Genomic DNA, 7,092 nt, shown 5'->3' on the forward strand with positions numbered 1-7,092 from the left:
CATAAGGACACCAGTCCTATCGGATTAGGGCCTCAACTTTATGACCTCGTTTAACCTTAATTATCTCCATAAAGTCTTTGGGGGTTCAGGCTTCAACATATAAATTTGAGGGGAACACAGTTCAGTCCACAACAGATACAGATAGAATTAAGTTCATTCCCTTAACTTTCTTACCTCTTTCTTAATAATATTATTCAAAGCTAGTCCCAGCACCTCACGACTGAATAAAAGAATGAATAACTTCAGAGTCACCAAACTTTACCCCACTTAAGAAATGAAAAGGAGTGATTATGGGAAGAAAAATTTGTCTTTCAAACTGTTAGTTATTTTTATTCATTGCCTCAAGTGTTATTATTCAATAATTTGCTAAGCAAATGTTCCGCATGAGATAGCTTGTATTCACATTCAGCTAAGTTTCAAACTGTACATCGTAAAAATTGAGGATAGTAGTAATTATTTATGGAGGGCCCATCAGGTGTTAGGTACCTGTGCTGTGTGCCTTGTTCTTGTTACTTTTAATCATCAAAACAATCTTTAAAAAATAGATATTTGTTTTCTCATTTAACATGTTGCAGATAAACAGCCTCAAGCTCAGTACCGAGTTCACACAGCAGATAAACAGTTTACCGGCGCGATTTAAATCCAAGTCTGTTTGATTCCAAAATTACTATGCCTTCCACATAAGGGAACTTCCAGAAGCTAAATGAGTAATAACCACTGGGCTTTAGAGAACATCAAAAATGGCTTGCTGACCTCTGTTAGTGTCTTACAAATGCCTGCGGGGCCCAGACTTCAACCACAGAATCCTCTAGTCATAGTCAGCCTCTTCTTAGCAATAAGGAAAATAAGGCCAGAGGGCAGGGCTGTGCCATGTCATTCATGGCAGATAGGTCTTCGTGGGTCTCTTCGTCCGTTAAGAAAATATTAAAAATTATTATTTTACATTGCGTAGGTACAGACAAAAATGTTAATATTACATATGAGAGCATTTTCTTTGACCTAAAAATTTCCATTTTTTTCTTCTGATTTTTTAAAAACGATTGTTTTTCTTTGGATTTTTTAAAAACGAAACATTTTCACGGACCCCTCGGCATCGCGCTCGCTGTGTCCGGTGCGTAACTCGATTCTGCCAGAGACCATGAGCGACGTGCAAGTGTTTGATGGCTGACTGGCTCCCCCATACCTATCTGTTTTACAAAATGATTTTATACATAGATTTTTTTTATAAGTTATATTTAATTATACATAATTATATTTTATATAGAAAGAGATTATATATATAATGGAATTTATCATAAAGAATTAGCTCCCACAATTATGCACACTGAGAAGCTCCACGATCTGCCATCTGCAAGCTGCAGACCCTGGAGAGCCAACAATGTAGGTTCCAGCCCAAGTCCAAAGGCCTGAGAAGCAGGACCACCCAGGGCAGGAGAAGATCAGCACCCAGCTCACCCGGCAGGCAGAAAGCAAATTACAACCTTCGTCCACCTTTTTGTTCTATTGAGGGCTTCACAGGGTTAGCTGATGCCCACTAGCACCAGGGAGTGCCAACTGCTGGGCTTGGTCCACCAATTAAATGCTAATTAAATGCGAATCTTATTCATAAACACCCTCGCAGACACACCCAGAAATAATGTTTAACCGGGCCCCTGGGCATCCGGGGCCCAGTCAAGTTGACACATAAAATTAATCATCACAAGTATTGTTATCCATATACACATGTGGATATTATAGAAGCCGAACGAATCAGGCAGGTCACATCCTTTATATTTTACATTCTTTTTTAAGATTCTATATAATACACATACATATATATTTATATTTTTTTACACATAGATTTTTAAAAGTGCCCCAAACTAATAGACCATTTTTTTCACTCTATAAATCTGAGTGAAAAAAAAAAATTCCATTCGTTTTAGGTGCTTTTAAAAAACTGCTTCTTTTAAAAAATGAAAGGAAAATGTACGAAGAGGAAGATAAAAGACGAGAACAGACAGGCAGAGCGGCGAAGGCAGCGATGTAGATGCGCGCGCGGTCCGTCCGCCGCCAGCTGTCTGTACGTGCCTCTTGAATTCTTTCTCTTTAAGACGCAGTTAAGGAAAACCATCCGCTGGCCACTCTCGCTGCACCGAGGCGAATCCCCTTTTACTGTAAATGTCTGGATGTATAAGAAAACCTGGGGTGGAGGGTGGTTGGTGGGAAAAAGAGATACTTTGCAAAGAACGAGGGGAGCTTCACAATCACTAGTGTCCTCTTGGATGTGGGGAAAACCCGTATTGAACCCCGCCAAGGCCGGGCGTGTGGGTTCATCCAGGTGGCTGCCACGGGTTCTGCAAGAGTGAGGTTGCATTTCCGCCGTCGGCACGTGGCCGATGAGCCCACAGTGCTTTCTGCGGCGTCCTGGCTCCCCGCGAGGCAGGGGCTCCTGACAAGGCGGAGGAAGTCCCCCGCAGGAGGAGGACACCGCGGCCTTGGCGGGCACCGTGGCTAAGCGAGGCTGCCCCACCGGGCGTGAGGCAGGAACCCGGAGCCCCTCCTCGGCCCCCTTTAAATGCCGGGCACAGATGTCACTGCGCTGTGGCGTTTTGTCCTGTCATTCCTTGTCGCATGTGTTTGGGGTCCTTTTTCACCAGGGGGGACCTAAAACAAATGTCCAGTCAAAATCCAACATGACACCAACAGATTTCAAAGCTCCAATGGCCTCAACTGCTTCCGCAGCTGTCTCAGTAAAATTCTTCCCCACTGGCACCAGTAGCTTCCTCCTGCACCCAGTCTTTTGAATCTTCACCCCTCCCTTCCAGATCAGGTGACTCTGCCGTCTAAGACCTCCTCGCCACCCTCCTCGCCACCTGCCCTCTCGTTAACTCTCCTCTCAGCGATGGCAAAGCTCAGCAAGAGTTTAGGTTTCCTGAAGTTCTGTTGTTTCTTAGAACCTCACGCTGATCTCCCTGGTCGACAAAACTTCATTGTGAGAGAATCAGGGAAACAGCAGAGGGACATCTGACTCATAGGAAAGGGGGCTTGGATTCTAATCAAAGTGGGGTTCCGATGTCGTCCCTGCCACGAGTTACCTTGGGTGACTGTGGGGCCGCGACTCCCCGGAGTCGTGCAGCTCACAACCGGCACCACCAGGCGCCGCGACTCTGAGTTACGGTTCCACATTGGTGAGATGGGGGTGACAGTACTCGACTCACACATTTCGGTAAGAAATACACCTAGTGTGAAAATGGTCTAATAACAGTAAAGCAAAGAGTGTCATTAACAACGCTGCCAATTTTGCGAAAAGCATTCGTGAGAATTGCAATGAAATAGGTATCTTTCCTCTGAAAGTTTGCTTTGTTCTGTGTTTCGAAAAGACATAAACACCTTATATGGTGCAAAAATGCAAAGCCATCATCCAGTCTGGTACCCTTACTTATTATTTGTCCTGAACTAGGTTGTTTAGTAAAGGAACTTAATGACTTCTGAGTAACTTGTTTCAGTGTTTATTTCGTTTGTAATTAATCGATTCCATAGCTATCATCTTAACATCTCTTTCCACCACCCAAGGCTTGGTTCGGATTATGAGAGCTGGACTTGATCGTAGTGCGGAAAACCTGTCACATGCTGCCACTGGGCTGAGGAGAGTGAAGGAGATGGGGACTTGGTGGGAGGCGTAGTTGTCCCTTCGGAACATACTCTGCAAAATTGGCTCCTTTGCAGTAAATTGTTAAGGTCACAATTGACATGAAGAAATCCCAGTCCATGATGACAAAGCATTAGAGGAAGCAGCGTGTGATGTGTAGTTGCAACACTGACATTTAGATTCTGAGACGTACAGAGATGGCCACCAAACTTCAGCTCCATTCAGAGCTCTGCACGCTCACCCACCCCGGAGCCAGGACCCTAAGGCTGGACCAGGCCGGCCTCTGCCACCGGGCTCCCCCGATGGGCACCGTCCATGTCGGCCGTTATTGGGACAGACTCACATGCTTCTCCCTTCTTTCCTTTCCAGGAGGCATCTCAATCTGCTTTGCAAACACAAAGAGTCGAGTTTCCTCGCGGGCTCGCCCTTCACTTGTCCTGACACGTTTCTTCCTGTCATAAACTCAGAATGGTGTCCTTTGGACTCATGCTCTTCCCCCGGCCGCCACCACCCTGGGTTCAGCTTGGTACATTTATTGCACGGTGTAAAAATGTAGCTATTAGTGTTAAACGTTATGAAGTGGCCCGAGAGAGCAAGGAGAAGCCACAGTGCCTTTCGCCTTTCATGACCTGGTTCCGGAGGTCACACACTGTCACATCCACCATACGCTGTTGGTTGCACAACCGGCTCTGATTCAGTGTACGAGGAGGCTACACGGGACTTGAGTACCGGGAGGCAAGGATCGCTGGGGGCAGTGGAAGCTGGAAGCTGGCTACTCCGCCTGCGGCCACGGGTTTAAGTTGGCACCTAAAATGCCCTTCATAAGTTCAAGTAGCTGTAAATGTTATCTTTTCTTGTGTTTTATATATTATTCAATGTGCAGTTATGTTAATATATGTTGTAGAAATGTTAACATTTTAGTGAAAAGCTTGTAACATTCCAATTCTTATTCTAACAAAGAGAGAGAGAGAGAGAGAGAAAGAGAGAGAAGAGAGAGTCATTCAGCCTTCCCGTGAGTTTATTATCTCAATTCAGGAAGGCTTACATATTTCTTAGGGGCACTCCCTTTGCTTTTCACTAAAAGTATGTTCCCTTCGGAAAGGCACATTTTCAAATCATCCTTTCGCTTTAAGTCTGGAATATTTTTGCACTTTGGGACCACACATCATAAGAAGATGCAGAACGGGCCTCTTTTACTTGCCGAAGGGCCATTACGAAAGGCTGGCGGGAGAAGAGAAGAGATCCGCCTCTCTTATACTGGACATCACAGTGAAAATTCCAAATGTCATTTATCAGCGGGACTGTCACCAGCTTTTTAAAAGCTTTTGAGGCCAGGCCTCATGTCCGTATTACTCATAACTTGTCAGAAGCCCTCACCACGCCTAGGATAGAGCACGTAGTAGGTGTGAAATAAATAGTCGTTGAGGGAATGACACATTACCGAAGGCGACTCGGGCAGTGCGAGAGCAGGAGACAGTGTTCAGGCAGGATCGAGACCAGGGGGGTGACAATGAATCATGAACAGGATGCTTCTTGCCAGCCACGTCCCAATCGCTAGCGGAAGACAAATCCAAGCAGTGACCTCACCCTCTTGACCTAGTCCTTCTCGAAATATCAGCCAGGCCACTTCCTCCAGTCACGTGGGCCTGGGCCTGGGACTGAGCTCCTCTCACATCCTGAGGAATGCAAGCTCTCGTCTTCCCAGGGACCCTCGAATGCACGCCCTGTCGCTGGTGTCCTCTGGGGAGCGGCTATGGGAACAACCCCAGCCTCAGAGCAAGGAAGGAGGCTCAGGGAAGGCCGTGACCCACAGTTATTTTAAGCCCCAGTTCTCTCGGTTCAAGCAGAGGTCACGCTTCTTGCTGGAAGGCAGAGGAGCCTCACCCCTGGCATGGGTTGAACGGGAAGAATACTTCTTGGGATTGGAGCGGCGGCCTTTCCTCTCACCTAGACACCGTGTGTGCCCGAGAGCTGGTTCTTTCCCTTTCTTAAGCCTTGGCCTTTCGATCTTTAAAATCCGTCCATCCAGAAACTTCTGAGAAGCTACTACTTCCCAGAAACAGTTCTAGGTGCTGATGAGGTCCCCTTATTATTATTATTTTTTTAAATTATCTATTCCTGTGAAACCTTTAGTCTAGTGGCAGGAAACAAACAGCCAACAAATGGGAAGGTGATTGGAACCTCGGTGTGAAGGACGTGATGGAGCGAGCGAGGAGGTTGCCCAGAGGAAGTGCATTCTGGGAAGTGCAAGGCCTCCAAGGCCAGAGCGTGGCTGTGTGATCAGGAACAGCAGTGAGCAAGTCAGCAGAGCTGGAGAGAAAGGGTCGCTGTGAGTCATGGTCAGGACTGGGTGTTCGCTCCTGAGGGAGGCGGGAAGAAAGCCATGGAGGCTCTGGGCAGTGGAGTAGAATGGACTAGAAGAACAATGGTGGAAGCAGAGAGAAGGTGTCAGATTCTGCACACGTGACAGGAAGTGCTCGGCAATTTAATATGCGGTTTCAGAGAAAGAACACAGGTAAGTTTAACTGCGAGGTGTTGGGGTCTGAGCAACTGGAAAAAAATCTGAGATTTACTAGAACGCGAGATGGTAAAAAAGAAAAAAGCCATTTTGGAAATATGGGGAGTTTCGTTTTGGATGTATCACTTTTGAGATGCCTGTTACAAGTCGAATGTAGTTGACTCTCCGACCCTGGAGCCAAGAAAGAGTCTGGGTGGGCCATGCCGTCTTTCCAAAGCAGGATGCCTCGCCTGCACCACGGAAGGCAGCAAATGGTTTGCCTGGCTGTTTTCTCAGTTCTCCCAAGGATTATTCACCAGCACAGTGCCGCACGCATAGGAGAGGAGCTAATTCATTGCATGCAGCGCCTGCATTACCAGGCAGTCCTCAGGGTGTGGCCCAGTACACAGCAGCCCTGCGTCATCTGGGAACTTGATGAATTTGCAGATCAGAACTCGGTGGGATGGCGGGGTGAGGAGCATGTGAACAAGCCGTTCGAATCAGGCTTAAGCCCTGAGGATGCGGGGGTTTCATTCCTTTTGTACCCCGAATGAGGAAGCTGTGCATCTATACAATGAGGGGACTGGACTTCTTGAGATTCCATAAAAATAAAGCATTTCTTATCCTGTACCTTCTACCAGGACAGGAGACTCAAATAAGCCATCTGCTCTCATGTGTTTGTGTATTTCTAACTGGACCATGATCCGAATCCGCCCCCAGCCCAACTGAGTCCATGGTGAGGGGCAGCTTACCAAGTCCGAGGTTAGCATTGGGGGTGTGGCTTGACACACAGCCATGAGACTGAGAGCAGACAGGACTCCTAGTCCCAAAGTTCATTTAAGACCTAGCATACTTTGTCCCGAATCTGCCACTGGAGAATGAGTCCTGGGAGAAGAAGGAACTCCAGCTTTAATCCAAGAGTTTTAAATCTTTTCTTCCTTCCTTCCTTCCTTCCTTCCTTCCTTCC

The sequence above is a fragment of the Pteropus medius genome, unplaced genomic scaffold (assembly GCF_902729225.1).
Source record: "Pteropus medius unplaced genomic scaffold, Ma_sr-lr_union100, whole genome shotgun sequence".
NCBI lineage: Eukaryota > Metazoa > Chordata > Mammalia > Chiroptera > Pteropodidae > Pteropus > Pteropus medius.